At 49.1% G+C, this 20,156-nt stretch overlaps 1 protein-coding gene and 1 long non-coding RNA gene across 2 annotated transcripts in view; one reads left to right on the top strand and one right to left on the bottom strand.

Annotated features, from left to right (window-relative positions):
* Positions 1 to 20,156, bottom strand: part of LIPC (lipase C, hepatic type) — a 152,811-nt gene that overhangs the window by 97,168 nt on the left and 35,487 nt on the right. The window lies entirely within an intron of this gene.
* LOC118002946 lies at positions 3,478 to 12,422 on the top strand. Its single transcript, XR_004677232.1, has 5 exons — positions 3,478 to 3,558; positions 3,673 to 3,776; positions 4,111 to 4,222; positions 9,788 to 10,086; positions 11,504 to 12,422. It is a non-coding gene; the product is annotated as an uncharacterized LOC118002946 (long non-coding RNA).

Raw genomic sequence — 20,156 nt, 5'->3', positions numbered from 1 at the left:
CACACCAGGATTTGTGGGGACCCCTCCATCTCAGGAGTTAGACCAAGAGATAAATCCTTATTCCATAGAGCAGTGGTTCTCACACTTGAGCTTGCATCAGAGTCCAGGAGGGCTTGCTGAAACCCGGATTGCTGGGCTTCTGATTCGTTAGGTCTGGGACTCAAAAGTAGACATGTCTGACAAGTTCCCAGGTGATGCTGATGCTGGTAGTTTGGGGACCACACTTTGGGAACCACTGTCATAGAGGACATGGGTCTTGGTTCTGAGAGGCAGTGTTGGGGAAACGGAGAGAGTGTGAGCCTGGGGGTCCGGTGCCTGCCATGGTTCATGCACCTGCCATGTGGCATAGGGTAAGCCATGTGCCCTTTATGGGCCCAATGTGTCATCCATAATCTGGGGATAAGCTGAGCTGCCTTGCCTATTCCCAAGGGTTGAGTGGGATCATCAGGAATAACTCTCATTGGGCCCTCACCAGATACTGAGCATTTTCCGTGCATTATTTCAATTTACTTTCTCAACATTTCCATGAAGTAGGTCCTATAATTCTTATTTTACAGGTTCAGAGACTGGAGTTCAGGAAGCTTCATCCCCTCGTCAAGGGCTGTGTGTCAGAGGCAATTCCAGCTGACCCCAGAGCCCAAGCTCTCAACCGCTGAGCCAACCCTGACTTTAGGTGGGAGACCCTGTGAACAGAGACTTGCCAAACAATCCTTAGCTGTGTTTTTTCTGAGTGGTGAGCAGGATTTGATGTAAGGGATACCTAGTGGGCGAATCAGTCTAAATCACAGTGAGCAAACCCCAATTAAGTCAAGTCTGGGCAGATAGGGAGGGCTCCAGAAGAAAACACAACAAAACGCATCAATCACTCAGTTGCAATGTTTGAGAACAGGCCACTCAGATAAGACGAAGGCATTAATTAGGAGGAAAAAAAGAGCAGAGCAAACAGCCGGCAGGAAGACCAGAGGGCTCTTTAAAAGCCTGATGGAAGCCCAGGAAAGCTGCCTCCCAGAAAACCTGGCAGCAGATCACAAATGCTGCAGCTGATTCATTAAGTCAAAGCAGCCATCTTGGGAAAAGGGCGGCTTTGAAAAGCAACAACAAAAAAAGAGGCTCACAACAGGGGAGGAAAAGCCACCAAGTGGGACCCGGTATGTACAAATTAGAAATTGTGAGCTCAGGAGCAACTCAGGGGAGCTCACAGAGATAAGGAGCCCATAAGCAAAGGTTCTGCACCCCAACATAGGGGAGCCCCAGAGGCAAGCACCTTTTGGTCCCTGGAAATAAGAGAGCCCATGTTCGCGGTGAGTGAGACAGATGACCCCTGAAGGCCACTTCAGCTCTCAGTTCCAAGGAACCTCTGTGAGTTGGGTTCACGCATCATTGGTCTACCAGATTTCTTTCCCCAAGTAAGCAAGTCTTTGGGGAAGAGTACAATGAATGAAAATCATTTTGACTGTCAGAAAAAAAAAACTGACGAAATTTCACGCCAAAGTTTACCAGGGAAAGAAGTTGTTATAACTATCACACATGGGTAGGAATGTTGCGTAACAAATTACTTTTATAAGAAAAAAAAATGGGATTGTTGTGAGGGGTCAGGTAAGTCAGTGGATGTCTGAAAAGCACTTTGAAAATTGGAATTGTTATTCATTAGAATAAAGGCATCATAAAAAATGGGGATAATTTTCTGAATGAAGAGATGTGAAAAGTGACTTTACTTAGTAATTGCAATAACATATAAGAGTTTCATTCTATACAGAAAGAGAAGGAAGAAGGAATGAGCATCCCAGGAGGTAAAATGCTCAGTTGAGGGTGATAATGAAATAGGGCCATGTGAATGGGCAGAAAAATAGATGATCTTCAGTGTGGACAAGGTCACGACACATTCGGCAACGAGTAACCCAACAACTTATAAAATGGTCGGCTCTGACCTAATGGGTATAAACCCAGAAGAATTTCTGTCTTTGGAGCCTGTTTCTCACCTGTAATGCTAGTATTACAGGTGATTGCTACAAGATTGCTAATGAAGTATTTAAAATAATGCTAGATCCTTAGAACTTAAAGAAGGTGTGGAAATAATGTAGTCTATTGATTAATTTTATAGGTGAGAAAATTGAGACCCATCGGGCAAAGTTGCTGGTCCAAGGTCCTATAAGCAATTAGGGAATGCACTGTATGCAAGATGGAAACCATTAATCTACCTTTCATGGATCCGAGGTATCTGATAAAGGCCATCTTGAAGAGTATGGGGGATTTCTAAAATCTTTCTAGGTTGATGAGGTGGAAAGTTCACCAAATGCTCCTTCAGAATGCCCCACTGCGTTGCTATATAAGACAAGTCACTGAGATGGAGAGATAGATACCTCATGACTAGTAAGATTTTCCAAATAATCTTATATAAGTGATTCCTATTAATCACACAGATGGGACTTCACAGTGAAATCACAAATGAGTTTAGAACAAGCAAAATGATGACAGCCCAAACATCTGTTGGTTTGGGGACAAAGTCTTCTTATTTTAGAACTGGCATCTAATCATCAGAGATGGGGCTCGATAGGACTTCAGAGGATTTTTAGATATCCGCCAGAAGATCTACCTCCTCTGCCCCTGTGTTAATTAGACATGATAGAGGGACGCCTGGTGGCTCCATCGGTTAAGCATCTGTCTTCGGCTCAGCTCATGTTCCCAGGGTCCTGGGATCGAGTCGCGCATCGGGCTCCTCGCTCGGCGGGGAGCCTGCTTCTCCCTCTGCCGCTCCCTGCCACTCTGCCTACTTGGGCTCTCTCACTCTATCTCCCTTATATATAAATAAATAAATAAAATTAAAAAAAAAAAGAAGTGATAGGCATTGGGGTCTATGATTCTCTCCCTGCTCTCCTGTACTCTATACCTAGATTGACCACACACTGCAGAGAGTAGAGACGATGACAGAGGACAGAGAGCGCTCTTCAGATGTGTTATTTGTGATGACTGTATTCTCAGACTCTAACCTCCCGGTCCCTGCACTCCCAGGACTTGTCCGAGCCTTCCTGTGATAGCTGGTTTCCTAGGAGTGAGGATGCCTGGTCTAAGTTCTTCTCTCCCTCCCTCCAGTGTATTGAATTGATTTTGAACTCCTCCCCATCACACATCAGCCCACTTCTAGCTGGATACTCAGTCTTCGTCTCTTTGGTCCAGTCCAGCCCTGTCCATCGGTCATTTCCTATAATCCTTATTTAATGGGTTACCTTAATCTCCCATTTAAAACCTTTTCCATTGTTCCCAGGGAATTTCATGGAATTCTCTCTGAATGTGGTTTTTTTTTAAATCTTAAGCCTTCATTAGGACTATGTAAGAGCACGGTCTGTGTCAGAAGCCAAGTGTAAAAATTGCTGCAACTCATAAGCACCAACTGTAAGTAAATATCAATCAATCGATAAACACATCTTGCTCCAAAGGGCAAAGAGCTGAGGGTAAGGAGGCAGTAAATAACCTATTCTGATTGGAAGGACAGGAGTGACATGGGCAAAATGTAGGGCATACGTGACAGAGAATCTTTTTCTTTCTCTGGTCCCTGGAGAGGTAAGATATAGAAACCCCAAATGCCCAGGGAAGTGATAGGGCTGCAATAACGGGGCTTTTCTTTACTCCGCTGCAAACCAGTAGTAGTAATATTCTTTTATTTGGACTTCAAAGGTAAAGTAGAAGAAGGACCCTACCTGTCCTGATGCCTGATGAAGCCACGGAAAGGTCTAGAAAAACAAGAAACCTGGAAGGGACTGACCCCAAGAAGGTTGAAGGTGAGTTAGAAAAATCGCTTTCTGCAGAAATGTGAGAGGACTCAAGAACGGGCTTAGTTGGAGGTGAATAACAGCTAAAGAATAGCAGTTAAGAGGCTTAATGTTCCTATGTCTTTAAATCTTGCTCTAAATAAAACGCTTTGTTTGTACTAGTTGTTTGTCGTTATGCGCTCTTTTAGTGAGAAGGTCTGCTGAAGTCTAGTGATGTGGGGAAGCAGGCTGGTATCGGGCTCACCATGTGGCTGGGGAGCTGGGAGCTCTCTCTCTCCTCTCACTCTCCTCTCTCTCTCTCTCTCTCTCTCTCGGATGCCGATCGGTCACTCGGGGGCCGCAGTGTCCATGGCACTGACATGACTGGCGTCGCTGGCCTGTGGAACAGCCACAACGAAGGCCACACTACTTCAAGGTGGAAAGCGACACACATACGGGCTCGGATGAAAACTCAAGTAGGTACCAAGTGTGTGCTCCCTGCATCATGATCTCTTTAACATAAAACAGTGCTTTTGGCAATTTTTCCCTCTCAAGTGAAAGCTTTGGATTTCAAATGGGATTATTTGCCTTTCATCTGTGCTTTCTCTACAGTTCTATTTTCTGATCCATTACTTTCATCTCTGAAACCTGTCACTGTGATTCTCGTATCAATGGAACGATCCCTCCAAAAGCTTTTTACTCTTTGGGTCAGAAGCATTTAATATCAGGCCATTTAAATGATTGTATTTGTATTGACCTCATATTTGAGAGTCACTCAAGATGTCCTGGGAAATCAAATGTCCAAAGATAAATGAGTGCCTTTCTTTGATGTTTGTTCCCAGATGAGCAAAGCAGGTGAGGGTCCCTGAGACAGTGATGGGAAGCTGGAGAAGCTGGTAGGAGGGCAGGTCCGGGTGCTGGGTCCCTGAGGGAGAGGGCAGGGGAGGGCTTGGACACATGGGAGTGGAGGAGATGAGATGAATGCGTGTCAGTCTCCGGGTGGAGAGGAGACTCTCTCCAGGTGAGAGGAGGAGCGTGGCTGACCCCGGGCTGGTTGCAGGGGCCCTGAGGGGGTAAAGGTGGCAGGTGCCATAGCTTGAAGGTAAGCCGTGGGCAGGAAGTCGGGGTCTGTGTGGGCTGTCACCTTACAGACACCCCACAGCAAGAGAGGGGGGAAAGGAAAGAGCAGAACAGATTCCAAAAGGTTGATGTGGTCTAGGGCATAGACTCCTATAGCGGCAAAAGCATTTTTGGTGACGCTCTCATTTGAAGACCTCAATCAGCCAGTTAGAAGATTGATGGCACTTCCCCTGGGAGGGGCTCTCCAGGTTGTAGGAAGGCAGAATGCGCACTGTAGCCTACCCTCAAAGGGGCTGACCTCCTCCTGTGCACACACAGCTGCTTGCGAGACAGGACAAGGTGCCAAGTGGGTGGTAAAGTGACAACGGGGCTGACCAGGAAAGCAGTACGTGCTCTAAGGGGGTGTCTCCTTGTCCCCTTCCACGGCGGAGTGGTTAGAAGCAGACACCGAGCACTGAGCTGGGGCCTCCCCAAGGCAGTCCATGCCCGAGCTCCAACTCCCACTCAGGTCTGCACCTCGCCATCTGGGCCGTGAGTCAGGCCCTCGGGTCTGTGTGACCCTGAGGAAGTTATGCAAACTCTTTGCAAACTCTAGTTTCCTCGTCTGATGAATGAGGGCCCTGGGGTCATTGAGGAGATGAAAGACAATGGCTCTTGCAGATGGGGTTAGCACACAGCCTGGCTCCTTAAGTGCTCAGTACGGTTAGCAGCAAGTAGCTGTTCAGAGAAGGGGGGCGATCAGAAGCCTCCTTGGGGAGGGGAAGCCTGAGTCAGATCTCAGCAAATGGTTGGAGCCTGAGACAAGGAAGCTCAGAGGAGTGAAGTGGGGGTGTCCGCCGTTTGAAGCCAGTGTTGTGAAGGAGTGAAAGGAGGAGAGTTGGAGAGATGAACAATAAGGCAGGAAAGGGTTGTTGTCGGTTGGTTGGTTGGTTTAAACTCATTCTCAGGGGGCGCCTGGGTGGCTCAGTCAGTTAAGCGTCTGCCTTTGGCTCAGGTCATGATCCCAGGGTCCTGGGACCGAGCCCCGCATCGGGCTCCCTGCTCAGCGGGGAGTCTGCTTCTCCCTCCCCCTGCTCTTTCTCCCCCCACACCCTGAAAAATAAATAAAAGCTTAAAACAACTCATCCTCAGGTGAAAGAGTATAATGAGGCTGGGGGTGGGGGTGGGGAATCCCTTTCCATTGCAGGCCCTGAGGCAAAACAGCCTCTAGGCAACCTGGAGAGAAAAGATAAAGGATGCTGGGACAGAGGTCAGGTGGCTGAGACATTGCCTGTGTGTGTGTGTGTGTGTGTGTGTGTGATTGTACTAAGCAAAGATGGAGAGGGGCGTGGTGGGGCTGAGGGGTGATGTTTCTGGGCCAGTTCCTACCATGCTCTCACTGGGCTAGAAACTGATTACTTTCCTCTTGTCTCTCGGACACACAGGATGGTCTGGCACAGGGCCTGACCAGATGTAATAAAAAGACAAGGAGTCTCCCTGGTTGCTGCTCCAGCCCCCACCCAACAGCCGGCTCCGTTTGTTTTGCTTGTGAGGAGGTGCTAGCCCAAGACCCTTGGAACCCCTTCTTTCCTACCCTTGGTCCCCCAGGCGCCCCTGTGGGATGACCCAGTGGTGGCAGCTGCTCAGGGCCCAGGGCAAACCGCAGCCCAGGAGTCTGTCCTTTGCTCTTTGTCTTCCATGGTTAAAGCCACTTTCGGGCAGCAGGGAGGAACCAGCAATTTGGCGCCCACAATCAGCTGTGGGGGGTTAGAGTCTTATGTCCTTCCCTCCAAACTACCTGCCGGAGAGTAGTGGGAGCACAGAGAGTTTCCTGCGGCCCGCAGAGTCGCACTGACATGCTTCCTTACACTTCAGAGTGCCCTCCCCTAGGGGATCACAGTTCTCTCCTTGGAGGGCGCAGGACAGGTACTAGCGACAAATGTTGGGGGGCTGAGCCCCTTTCCGGAGGTCACGGAGCTCACCGAGACTGGAAAGACTGCGGGGCCGTGGCTGTCGTCAGGACCCAGGAGCAAATGGTCCACAGGAGACACGAGCATGGTAGTCCGGCCCGGAGGCCCCTGCCGCAGTGTGTCATCCATCACTGGGGGACTGGCCCCTGGCTTCCACTCTGTACAGCCGTGCGGCTCTGGTGGGTCCCCACCGCCGGGAGGCAAGAGTGGAGCCGCTTCCTGGACTCCGCCACAATGACTTCAAAAGCAAGGCTGAGGCGGCAGCATTCTGGGGCCACTTAGCAAGACAGGATTCATTCCAGAACTTGTGCAAGTGCTAATGAGGACCAAGAATATCTCCACTGACCTGTCTCGGCAGGCAGGGCCCAGCGGGGGAGCAGAGCTGCAGAGGCCAGGGTTCAGCTCGCAGGCGCCCTTCAGCACTGCCTGGGGGTGGAGGGGGCGTGGCGAATGCCTCTGAGCCAGGGCTGGGCCCCTCCCACCTAGGAGACGGAAGCCAAGGGCAGCGGTGCAGGTGAGAAAACCAACTTGGCTATTACCCTGCCCCACCGAGCCTTACTTCCCAGGTGCTGGGAAGTCAGCTGGCCCATCCATCTCCTGCCCCGCCCGCGGAGGGTCTCACCTCTCGTGCTTAGAACTAATCTGTCTGGATGTCTAGAACTGGGCAGGGGAGGGGTGTTCATTTCCTTGGCTTTGGTCTGGGGCGCAGTCAGGGAAGAAGTTTACGTGTGCATGCGTGTGTGCGTGTCTAAACTGACAGATCACAGACAAGGCAAGAAGGGGACCACTGGTGCCAGCTTTCAGCTTTTCAAGGAGGATGCAGAACGCCTTTACGATAAATACTAAATGTGAGCCTCTTTAGTGGGATAGGGTGGGGTCGGAGCCAGAAGGACCCCTGTCCTGGACCCAGGTGCCAAGTAATTAATTAAACCAGTTAATCAATCAGTCATGTTAAGTCACTCATCAGCATCTGCCTAGCACCCACTATATGCTACCCCCTATGCACAGGCTGGGCCTTGGTCCCAAGGGCTCACAATCCTATAGGGGAGGTCGAAATATGAACAAGCAGACAAAAAATATGACTACAGTGTGATACATGCCAGAAGCAGGTAGAGGTGATGGAAGCAAAGAGGAAGGGGGCCTAATTCCAGGGGCAGAGGGACGACACTCGGTGTCCGGCTTGGATGACGAGGTGTGGACACTGGATGGATGGGAGGGGGGACGCGGGAGCAGAACTTTCAGGAGCAGGGCCGCACTGCAGGGAGAACCGTGGGAGGTAGGTGTAGATGGGTGGGAATTCTCGGGTGGAGCTGAAATCTGGAATTTGACGGAATTTTAACCAGAGGGGGAGGAGTCGATGCGAGTAGAAGCTTTCCTTCGGCACCTGGCGAGGAGGTAGTTCTCTGTGGAGACAAGAACACAGGCTCTGGACTGAGAGCATCTGAGTTCAGATCCCAGCCCCGCTGCGGGGAAGATGGGTAGTTGAGCGCTTGGTGGGACAACTGGCATAACCCTCAGTAAGTGCTGGCTTTTGTCACTGTTGTTATTCAATCTCCAAATGCTCTTAGTTTTTCCTTTGAAGTGTTTCTCGAGTCTTGCTTTGACTCTCTTGCAGCAGTGACCACCTGAGTCTCTGCACCTGAGCGCTGCTGCGCCCCCCTCACCTCTGCGTTTCCATGTGTCTAGGAAGCCAGTCTTGTTGGCTTGCTTTCTTCGCCTGCAACCCGCCTGTGGACCAGCCCCACACTGAGCCCCCTTAGTGTCATGTTCCAGCCACTTCTCTGCTCAAAGGCCTCCATGTGCCCTGTTTTGGAGAAGTAGCTGTGTGGCCATTGTCCCCTTACGGATAAGAACACCACGCGCCAAAGAGGCTAAGTGAGCCGGCCATATTCCTAAGGCAGCCCAGCCCAGCCCCTTCCTAGCTAAGCGTCCTTGAACAAGCAAGGGAACCCTCCGGAGCCTGAGGGCCCCAGGCATTGAAAGAGATGTTGGAAGAGCTCCCTGCAGGGTGGAGTGAGGATTGTAACCTAAGTGAAGGGCTGGTAGTGCATCTGGCACACAGGACACGGCTCTGGAACTTTGAAGCCCCTCCTGGCCAGCTGGGTGGGTGGTCCCTGGCCCCGAGAACCCACCAGGACCGTTTGCACAGGCTGCCTCCTCTCCAGGGCCTTCCTTCCCTTTCCACTTTCCACGCCTCTGTCGCCCCGTTAGCTCAGCACCACCCCCGGCCCCACGAGCTCTTCTGCACCCCTGACTTCCCCAAAGCCCCTCCTTCACTGCTTCACACACAGAGTTAGAACTCCAGGAAAAGGCCCAAGCCTCATTTCAGAGCTATGTTTTAAATGTCCTTAAAGACAGAAGCCAGAGTGGTCGGAGGCCAAGGCTCCGGGAGCTGAGGGGCTTCGGGTATTTTGGAGTAGGCTTGAGTGGGGCTCACAGGCAGTTGAAAGGACATCCAGAGCAGACCCCCACAGGGCCGCACTCACGCATCCGCCCGCAGGCTTGGAGAGAGACCGAGACCCTCGCCTCCTGGCCTTCGGGATGAGTCCCAAGAATGGTTCTCCCTTGCTTGGCAAGTGGGAGGGGCCCGCTCTTGTCAAGTGCAGCCAGTTGTCCCCACATCTCACTGTTGCTCTGATATCAGAGGAACCCAAGGGCCTTGCCCAAGGCCGCCCAGGGTCTTCGTGCCAAGGAGGAAGCCGGGCTGCATGCACAGGGCCTGGGAGGCTGTAAGATAACTTGGTCCCTCTCTGAAGAGCAAAGGGACCCAGTATCTGTTCTAGTCCAGGCGTCCTTGGGAAGGGGGTGTGCGCTCTCCTGTTCCTTCCTGGGACAGTGGTAAATGCAGCCAGGACTCTGCGCAGAGCCCAGGGCTGCTTTCTACTTCATTATGAGCCAAGCCCAATTCGGGGGAGTGTTTATTTGCTTTCCCGTAAAAGTAAACATCTCCTTAGAGGGAATACAAAACACCTGTTTGCTGGTGGGCTCTCATCTTATTTTCTCTGTTCTTAGGAGTGGGTGCAACTTCCTCCAGAAACCGCTGCTTTCCGGAAAACCTGGACCAACCCTGGGGCTTGTTATGTCATTTTGGCTTTGATTTATGTACGCATGGATTTATTGTTAACTCTCTATAAAGGAGAACAAAGGAGAACAAAACAATGAGGCCAGTGCTTCAAAGATGGTCCCACTCAAACTTAAGCCAAGGACTAAAATCCAAGCTCACCAGCAAATATTTGCCCCTCAGGGAGCACTCTCCAAAGCAGGATCTCTAAGAAGATGCTTTCTGAGGCACCTCCTGCTTGCTGGGAAAGGTACCCACTAGGCCACTAGATTTATTTTTTGACTAGAATTCAAAGCAGTCTTCTTGGGCTGAGAGAGGCCAGCCCTGCCTAATGTCCACTAGGCCGCTGGCTTTCAATGACCAAAAGCTGGCGTTGTCCCAGCAGAACTGGAAGATACTTAATTCACCTGAAAAATCTGAAGTGAGTCCTCCACCACTCACTCCTAGAACGTATTACGTCCATCACCAAAGGGAGATTTACGGCCTTCTCACCGTTCTATGATGTAGTAACCTTTCCTCTTAAATAGTCATTAGAAAAATAATAAAGCCATAAGGGCACCTGGGAGGCTCAGTTGGTTAAGCATCTGCCTTAGGCTCAGGTCATGATTCTAGGGTCTTGGGATCAAGTCCCGTGTCAGGCTCCCTGCTCAGCGGGGAGCCTGCTTCTCCCTCTCCCTCTGCCTGCCACTCCCCCGGCTTGTGCGCACGCGTGCATCCTCTCTCTCTCTTTCTCTTTCTCAAATAAATAAAATCTTAAAAAAAAAAAGACCTTAAAAACAAAAAGAAAAATAATAAAGCCACAGTTGTAAGGACCTCAGTGGTGTTATTGGGGTCGAACTAATGTACAACTAAACTATCTCCTAAAGACCAGAGAGATAGTTGGCAAGGGGCCTTTTCAGAAGGTTCTGTAACCCCCATAGTCCCCATTCTATTGGGACACTGGAGTCAAGGACAAGGGACAGAGATGGGTGGTACTGGGTGTGTAATTCCCAGGGCATAAGGATGACCCAGATTCTACTGGAAAGAGCGTCAGAATGGAGTTCTTTGGTTTCTGAGCTTTCCTCATGGGGAAAGCAACCAAAAGTAGTATTCGGCTCTGGCAGAAAGCTGGTCTAAGAGCTGAAAGTATCCAAGACAGAGGGCTGAGAGATGGGAAAGCCTCAAAAGACACTGTTGTCCTAGGTGTTTTGACTTGGCGGGAAGAGCCAAGGATGGGGATGCTCTTCCTGCTGTAAATGGCAACAAAGGCATGCACACCAGCACAAAGAACAAACCGAGTTGTTTGTTTTAATCTGCCTGGGTTATGCTTTCATTGCATGAGGTAGAGGGACATGGTGGGGAAGTCCAGTGATTCCAACCAGAGTATATGCCAACCTTGCTGGGGGAAGTCCACACCCCGACTTTCAAAGGTCAGTTTGTGAGCTTCCCATTTAGTGAGCTCTTCCTGATGACCCCATTTAAAATTTTATTCTCCTTTGAAGAAGCATGGCACAAGATATATGGGCACAAATTTTTCTCTGGAATTTTCCCTGTCTCTGTAGGAGTAAAAAACTAAAATACTTTTTTTTTTTTTTTAAAGCTGTCCAGCTACTGAGGATAGCAAGGACTTTTGCCATTTAATTTTTGTTATTATCCAGCTCATGAAAATGTATTTCTTAATCCTCTAGCTACAGATGCTTCTGATCAGAAAAAGCATAAACCTATATGTCCCCTGCACTCCAGAAGCATATCATTTAAGACTAACAACACGGCATATACAACACAGAGGGACGTGCGGAGCATACCCAAGCAGCCAGAATCCATGGCAGGATGAAGACACGGGTTTTGGTCCAGGAGGAAGAGGAAAAGGAACTGTGTGAATGGCAGAGGCTGTTAGATACATAAGCGCAAGGTGAAAATCCTTACCTTTTATCCACTTTGGTCAATTTTATATAGAGAAAATGACCAAGCCAGTGTTTTTCTGCCCTTTTGATTACCAAATGGAATTACCTGGTTGGCTTGGCCAGTAAAGATATTACCCACGAAGGGGACTGATCCCAAAATGACATGACCTTCATCATCGAAAGACTTTCAGAAGAAGACAGCTTTGAGGGTCTCATCCACCACGGGTGGGGAGGAGGAGGGTCTGATGCACTGAGGGAGCTATTCCGGGTGTGTGATCTACGAAGCGGGGAAAAGCTCAGCTGCTGTGGCCTTCCCCTGGAGAAGCAGGTGACATCTAACACGCTGGGGGCTTTGTAGGTAATCTTGCTTTCCATGGGTAAGCTTGAGGAAGAACTGGGATCTTCCATGCTCTGACGCCCAGGGCTGCTCAGCTCACACTACCTGGCAGTAGCCCCCAGGGCTCACTTGACAGGCTTGGATGCTGAGAAAAAAGGTGCTGGGCCCTGGATGTCATCTCTGCTGGAGACTAGTTTCCACCTTGCTCTGCACCCCTTGACCTTCTTAGTTTCTATTTCCTTACTAGCGAAAGAAATGAGTTGGACGAGATGTTCTCTACGAGCCCTTCCAATTTTCCAATTCTATGAATCAGGTGCACGTTAAAAAAAATACATACTTCTTCAGTTGGGAAAATATCAATGATGGAGCCCTGAAAAGAAAGAGCATCTCTTGTTCCCATTTTGTTCTGCCTTTGGGAATGGGGAGGGGAACATTTGCAAGCTAGTTCCTCAGGGAGAGAAGAGAGACGGAAGACACCTCCGGGGGGTTAAGGGGTGGGCCAGAGCCCCGCTGTGGATAGGGCTACTGCGGGTCCTCAGGGGTGGGGGCATCAGTGGTGGGCACCCATGTGGTCCTGCAATCCTCCCAGGAGAGGGGGGGCACCCCTTAGTCTCCACTATACCCCTCCTCTGCACCTGCCTTCGGGGCCTCTGGACTACATCAGGCCAGATGTGCCCTGTCCCTGGCTATGGCTTCAGCCATGGTCTCGTGCTCTGGGGCTGCCTGCTTTTTGCCCCCCATACAGGAAAAACTTATTTTTTCATGATTATCAAAGCAATACACACCACTTCGGAATAAGATGAAAGTACTGAAAAGTATTAAGAAGCACAAAAACCAAAGTCGGTTATAATCTAATCACCCAGAGCTATTCACGTTTAAGTGCATTCTCTTCTAATGTATTTTTTTCTTCTTAACATGAATGTACCCATTTTGTAACTGGCTTTTTTGGATTCAGTCTCATAGCATGTTCCCATGTCATGAACCGTCTCCAGCCCCCACGTCATTCCCACTGCTTCCCAGGGCTGATGCACCTCTTTGGTAGCCCCGTCCAAGTCAGGGCATTCTAACCTCCACTCCTCGCTCGGGCTGTTTACCTGCTCGAAGTACAGCCACTCGCAAACCGTTTTTAGTCTTATGATTCTTTAGGACCCTAGGTCCTCCACAAAGCCTTTCAGGCCACCTTGGAGGGCCCTCCTGATCATCCTTCCATCCCTAACATCCCTCCCCTTCCCTGGACTCTGGACAAACTGCCTTTGGTCTTGTCTTCAATGTGTGGTGCTTTGGACAGTTAGGTCTCTCTTTATGTAGATGTCCCTCAGGCAGCAGTGTGATGGGAATAGTTAACAACTGGCTCCCTGAGGGGAGATATATATATATATATATATATAATTGATAACAAGGACATGTATTATATAATTTACAAATAATAATAAAATATCCAATACACTTTAATGTAAACTCTACATAACCAGCTGATTCTCACAGAATGCTCTCAATCATTTTTGCTGAACTTTTTATCGTTAGCCAACCCATGGTTGGTATTTTCATTTACATTCATGAGGAAATCAAAAATGAAACAATGAAGATGTGTACTGGAACTTCAAACATTCAACAGTGACATGAACTACTTCTTTGCTCTGTCAGGTAATTATTTTTGAATTCTGGAAGAATATTACCTCCATTTTTGTCTTATTTACAATTGGAATAACTAGAGACACAATACACTTACATGTTTAATCTTCATTATTAACATTTTCTCTATGGTTTTCTTAAGTCCAAACTGGGGGCTGGCAATTTATGGCCTGCCACATCTGGTCTACCACCTACTTTTGTAAATAAAGTTTTATTGGAACATGGCCATGTCCATTCATTTATCTACTATCTGTAGCTGCTTTTGTGTTATAATGGCAATGTTGTGTAGTTGACGATATGACCTACAAAGGGAAAAATATTTACTATCAGTGATGTTGCTAACAGGGAGTTGGAAAGACATGCACTTTAACACATCGTTATATAGTATTTCTATAAAAAATGTCAATAAATGTCAATAACCTTAAGGACAGAGATAATAGTAAAATGGAGTGAGATAAATAGGAACAGAGGAGTTTTGGGTATTTATTACTTTTTTTTTTTTAAAGATTATTTATCTGAAAGGGCAGGAAGGACAGAGACAGAGGGAGAGAGAGAATCTCAAGCAGACACCCCACTGAGCGTGGAGCCTGACACAGGGCTCCATCTCACGACCCTGAGATCATGACCTGAGCCGAAATCAAGAGTTAGATGCCTAACCAACTGAGCCACCCAGGCACCCCACTACTGTTGTTTTTAAACATCACTTACTTAATTGTAAGTTTTTATAATTTAATTTAAAAATAATGGCTGTGCTTAAAAATCAGCTCACAAAATTTTTGAAAATGTAACAACTGGCTCTGTCAAGGGTGAAGGCTTTGATCTTCGGTGGGGAAATATGATCCCAGCCCATCTGGGTGGCGCCTCACTGCACCCCAGCCCTGGGAAACCTCTGCTCAGGACAGGGGCATGTGAGGGTCTCATGCTCATCATAAGTTTTTACTTAAACGTGAAGAAAGGAGCCTCTTGTGTATAGCAGGGGCTCCATCCCCATCTGTTGATTAGAAAATTAGTGGCCATGTACTCTGGCCACCATAGGGAGTATAACCATGACCCTCTCCCCACCATGCGCGGAAATGAGTCATTCTGGACAGAACCATCCAGAAGGAACAGATGGTGTCCTGGCCCTGTATGACCTGGGTGGGTAGTCTATGGGAATAGAGCACAGGGTCTGGCCAGTCAGCCCTGTCAGCTTATGCCCAATTTTCTGCTTTGGAAGTACGAACTTAATAAGCCTTCCCTACCCCCTCTCCCACCCCAGGAAGGCAGGAGTAGCTGGCTGACTGAAGCCTACTCAAGCTTCCCTGGAGTCATGCGGCCCTGGCCTAGGAAAACAACAGTCAGGACCCATGATCTGAACCAACTGGTGTTTTCTCTGAGGAAATCCCATGCCTCAAACCTTCCACTGTCAGCTGCTCTGTGGCCTTGGGAAGCAAGCTGTTTTTCTGGCTAGTTGCTTTGAGTTTGCTAGAGCCACAAGACAAGGGACGCTGAGCCATCTGCATGGAATAGCAGGGAGAGGACAGTGGCCCAGGGGCTGCAGTGCTGAGCTCCTATCCCACCATCGCCACCGCGCTATGTGACCTTGGGCTTGAGCCTGTTTCCCTGCGGGTTAGATGTCTCACAGGATTATTGTGAGGTCAACTGAGACAATATATGTGAAAGCATGCTGCAAATAGTAAGCATAAGGGGACAGTGAACAGGACTGGCAGCAGAGATTCTGTTGGAAACACCAGGTGTTCCGTAACCCATATTCTCTAAAGAGGCTTGTCAGCCACTGGGGCTGGGGCCAGGTTCCCAAGGAAGCAGACCCAGTTACCATTCCCCACCCTCCTCTGGCCACATGGAGGAGGTAAGTGGGAGAGGGAGGTAGGAGAAGGTGGGAAAGTAACTCACAAAGGGGGCCACAGCTGTCCTTCTCCATGACAGACGGGCTGGGTTCACACTGACAGGACCCTCAGAAAGCCATGCACCCATCCTCACAGGACCATCCTGGAGCTAAGACCACCTGCAGCAGGTGGGCCCAGAGTAAGCCGAGACCAGACAGAGCACAAACAGAATCTCTGTGTCCCCCACCTCTGCTCCACTACCAGCTCCCCCAGAGAGTAATTCCAGAACCAGGCCTGCTCTCCCATCCCACCCCACAGTGCCCCAGTGGGAAGAGGAGTCAAAGAGTAGAAATGTCTCCTCCCCACTTCAGATCACACCTTCTCCCCGAATCTAGCTCATGAGCAGAAAAGGAAGACTGTCAAATGGATGTGAGACTGAGGCTTTAGAATTAAGTCATAATAAATTAGACTAAATTTGAACAATAGAACTGACCAAAAGTTAAGAAATCTGCCCAAGGGATGCCTGGGTGGCTCAGTCGGTTAAGCGTCTGCCTGCGGCTCAGGTCATGGTCCCAGGGTCCTGGGATCGAGCCCCGTATTGGGCTCCCTGCTCCACAGGGAGACTGCTTCTCCCTCTGCCTGCTGCCTTCCCTGCTTGTGCTCTCTCTCTCTCTGTCTCTGTGACAAATAAATAAATAAAATCTTAAAAAAAAAAAAAAAAGAAATCTGCCCAAGATGCTATTAAGGGATGGAAAAGTATGACTTGATACTACGTGGTCGACGTCAGGGATGGGAGAGCTATAAAACAGTTTTAGGGGGCGCCTGGGGGGCTCAGTCGTTAAGCGTCTGCCTTCGGCTCAGGTCGTGATCCCGGGGTCCTGGGATCGAGCCCCGCGTCGGGCTCCCTGCTCCGCGGGAAGCCTGCTTCTCCCTCTCACACTCCCCTTGCTTGTGTTCCCTCTCTCGCTGTCTCTCTCTCTGTCAAATAAATAAATAAAATCTTTAAAAAAAAAAACAAAACCAGTTTTAGGTTCATACCCCTCTAAATTCAGACTGATCAATAAACCTGTAATGTCTTCGTTTTTATAGTAGGCAGTCCCTTTGAACTTAAATTGAATCAAATATATGTATGGAGCAGTGGTTCTCAAACTTGAGAAAAAAATTTATCGATCGTTTTTATTTATTTCACTACTTTCCCTGGAGGGAACGGTGCTCGAAACTCTCACTGGCGCTTCTCTGTGTTAAAGAACCAACTGTGAATCCATTGCCTTACAAACAACAGAGTCTGCAAGGTCACCGGGGCTCCCCCCCACCCTCCATGCTCTTGAGGCCAGCACTCCCCAGGTGAATTAGCTGCTACAGCAAATCTTTGAGCAGGGGCCCGATGTGCATAGTGAAGGTATGTAAGCAGGCTGTAATCTCCCCTTCAGAGAAAGGGCCCTTTCCCTGGTCAGGTTTGGGTACAGCTGATTCTACCCAAGGAGGGGCCAATTGGAGGTCCCATCCTTCTGGCCAGAGTCTTCTCTTTAAGGGTGAGCACCTGGCCAAGCAGAGTTCTTTCTGGAATGTTTACCAGAGGTATGTGATAAAATATTATAATCTGTCTGGAATTTTAAGCTCTAAGGACCAAAGAAATGTGGGACTCCCAAGTACTATCAGAGAGGGAGGAAGATAGAGGAAGAAAGAGACAGAGAGTAGGGGAAGAAGAGGAGAAGGAAGAAAGAGAACTGAGAGACATGGTGACTTTATGCGGGCTTGAATCCAGCTGTACCTGAAGCCTATATTTTGGACATCCTGTTATAGGAGTAAATAAATCCTCCTTTTTCCTTAAGTTAATTTGAGTTGGATTTCTGTCCTTATGACCCAAAGTCCCAACTAATGCAATCATGGGGTATTCTTGCCCACCTTTTCCTTCCACCTTTTCCACCTTGCCCAACATCTTCAAATATGTTGATTTTCTTCCATCCCCACTGCACCCCCTGCTTTAATACTAGCCTCCCAATCCTGTGAGAGTAGGGTCTCTGGTTGCTCCGGGGATGCCCACCTCCAACTACTGAGTCCCAAGTGATGATCTGCCCAGCCCACGGGACTTCAATGGAGAGGGCTTGGGTCAGCCTAGCTTCGGTACACAATGACTCTTTCTAGCACATTTCCTGGGACAATTGCAGCCTTACGACTTATAAGGTAAGACCCCTGATGCCCAGCAAAAGCTATCATGTATTTCCAACAACCTTCTAGTGTTCAACAAGGAATTCTCTGAGTCTTTAGACTGTGCACCTTCGTTTCCCTGGGCCCACTTTCACCTGCAAATCCTGACTATTGCAGGAAAATTCTCTTAGGGACTATTTTGTGGGAACTGGCACCGAGGGCTCTGGTATTAACACCAGGGATCTCCTCACAAATGTCACCCAATAAAGTTATCAGAACACCCCAGTAGGCAGACCACAACCTTCTTAGTAATAATCTAGGTAGAACAGACCACCATGGGTGGCCTGGGTGATCCCAGACTCATTAGCAATTCAGCGCATTTCCAGAATAGATTCAAATTTACAGCTTATTAACTGAAGATTTCATAGAAAAGGATTGAAATCACACATTGCCCAGCAAAACGATAAAAATTCCTCTTTAGCTGTTGCTATTCTTTACCCAGAGTGCCAAACAGTGCCAGCAACCCCCTCTCTCCCACTCCTGGCCTGAAATACTCCACACTCTTGTTCCAAGGCAGTGCCGCAGGGGGCCCAGGACCAGCCTCATCACCTGGAACCTCATTAGAAATGCAAATTCCCGGGCTCCGCCCTAGGCCTGCTGAATCGGGAGGTCTGGAAAGAAGCCCAGAAATCTGTTTTAACAAACTCTCCTGGCAGTTTGGATGCAGACTCGAATTTGAGAATCACTGTCAGAACCACAACCTAAGTGAGTCAGTTCCTGCCTCAGTTTCCACAGCCCACCCAGCAACACTGAAGGCCACATGTGTTCAAGAGGGGCCCATCTACTGCTCCTCAAGCAAGCTCCTTGGTGGTCTCCACCCTGGCCCCAGATCACGTATTAGTGGTGTCAGCCCATAAGAAGGGCAATTTTGCTACGAAGGTGCTAAGTCTCTGTGTGTTGTCACAGTACCTAGGCTGAGGACAGACTGGTTCCTCGTGTCTCTGTTCCAGAGCCTCAGATACATCAGAGTATCCAAGGGGTGGGGGCAGGGTGGGGTTTACATGGAAGGAAGGAAGTGGAATGAAAAAGTCTCCAAGGGGAGAAACAAATGTACTTTAAAACCTATTCTTCCCAGCAACCCTCATGGATTATAAAGCCACATATATCTTTCAGAGTAAATAGCAATCAGTCCCGAGGAGTGAGGAGACGTACAAATAATGGCCAACATGCGTTGATATTGACAGTGACCCATAAATCTCAATTTCTTTGGGAGAGGATATCGGGCAGCATTTTAATTCCAAGCCGTCGAATGAGAAGGAGCAAGATTTACCTCTGCTGTGGATCTGAGTAGAGCATCCCTGGAAATACAACCCAATGAACACGCAGTTAAGCACTAATTGATGGCCTCCAACATGCTTCATAACACTCCATTACCCAAATGGGGAGTGTGGCGGCCGAAACGTGGAGCAGCTGAGCCTGGGGTGAGCAGCCATCTAGGAAGGACAAAGGGCCCTGGGGCTGCTTCTGGTGTCGCAGCCTTCCCCAGCGTGACTAATGGCTGCCACCTCCGCAGAGCACCCTCCTTACCCCACCATGTGTGCATTGGAGCGCTTTGGAGCCTACCAGGCCCTTTCTTGAGGGTTCTTTTGCTTGTCTCCTTAGCAGATTTCTCCTCATGCATGGCCGGTCCCAAGCCTGGTCTTTGTCCTCAAGGGAAGACCTTTCCCTGTAACTTGTCCATTTGTTGTATCATTTAAATAAGGCTTTGGAGTTACCATTCATCTACTACTTGCCCAGTGCTCTGCTAATTGTTTTTGTGCACATTAACTCACTTAATCCCCACAACTGTGTGACTTTGGGCCAGTCACTTGACTTCCATAAGCCTCTGTTTCCTCATCTTTAAAATGGGGACAATAATAACACTCACCTCATAGGGTTGCTGGGGGATAAAGTGGACTCTTCCAGGGAAGCCCTGTGTGCGGGAAGGTGCCCTCCCAGCCCTGCCTGCCCCTGCCTGTGCTGAGTTAGGTGTTCTGTGCCATGTCCCCGGGACCTGAGCTGGGGCCCTTCTGCTCCATACCTATGGCCTAATTTGGGTCCTCCTTGGGGGAGGGAATACATCTTTTTTTCCCCCAAGATTTTATTTATTTATTTGAGAGCGAGAGAGAGAGAGCATGAGCAGGGGGAGGGACAGAGAAAGAGGGACAAGCAGACTCCCCACTGAGCAGGGAGCCCAAAGTGGGGCTCGATCCCAGGACCCTGGGATCGTGACCTGACCCAAAGGCAGATGCTTAACCGACTGAGCCACCCAGGCGCCCCGAGAGAGTGCATCTTATTGCCTTTGCATCCCCAGCCCTGAGCACAAGGTCCGTGGTCGGGTACGAATCTGGTGACACCTGTGAAGTTAGGAAGGAAAGGAGGAAGAAGACTAGCAGGGTGAGTTCCAGAAATTCCTGGTCCTGAGCTAACAAGTTTGGACTGGGGGACCCCAAGT

This window comes from Mirounga leonina, unplaced genomic scaffold (genome assembly GCF_011800145.1).
Source record: "Mirounga leonina isolate KUSES-001 unplaced genomic scaffold, KU_Mleo_1.0 Mir_91, whole genome shotgun sequence".
In the NCBI taxonomy this organism is placed as follows: Eukaryota; Metazoa; Chordata; class Mammalia; order Carnivora; family Phocidae; genus Mirounga; species Mirounga leonina.
Note: the sequence above shows the minus strand (reverse complement) of the source record. Positions and strands in the feature narration are given on the sequence as shown.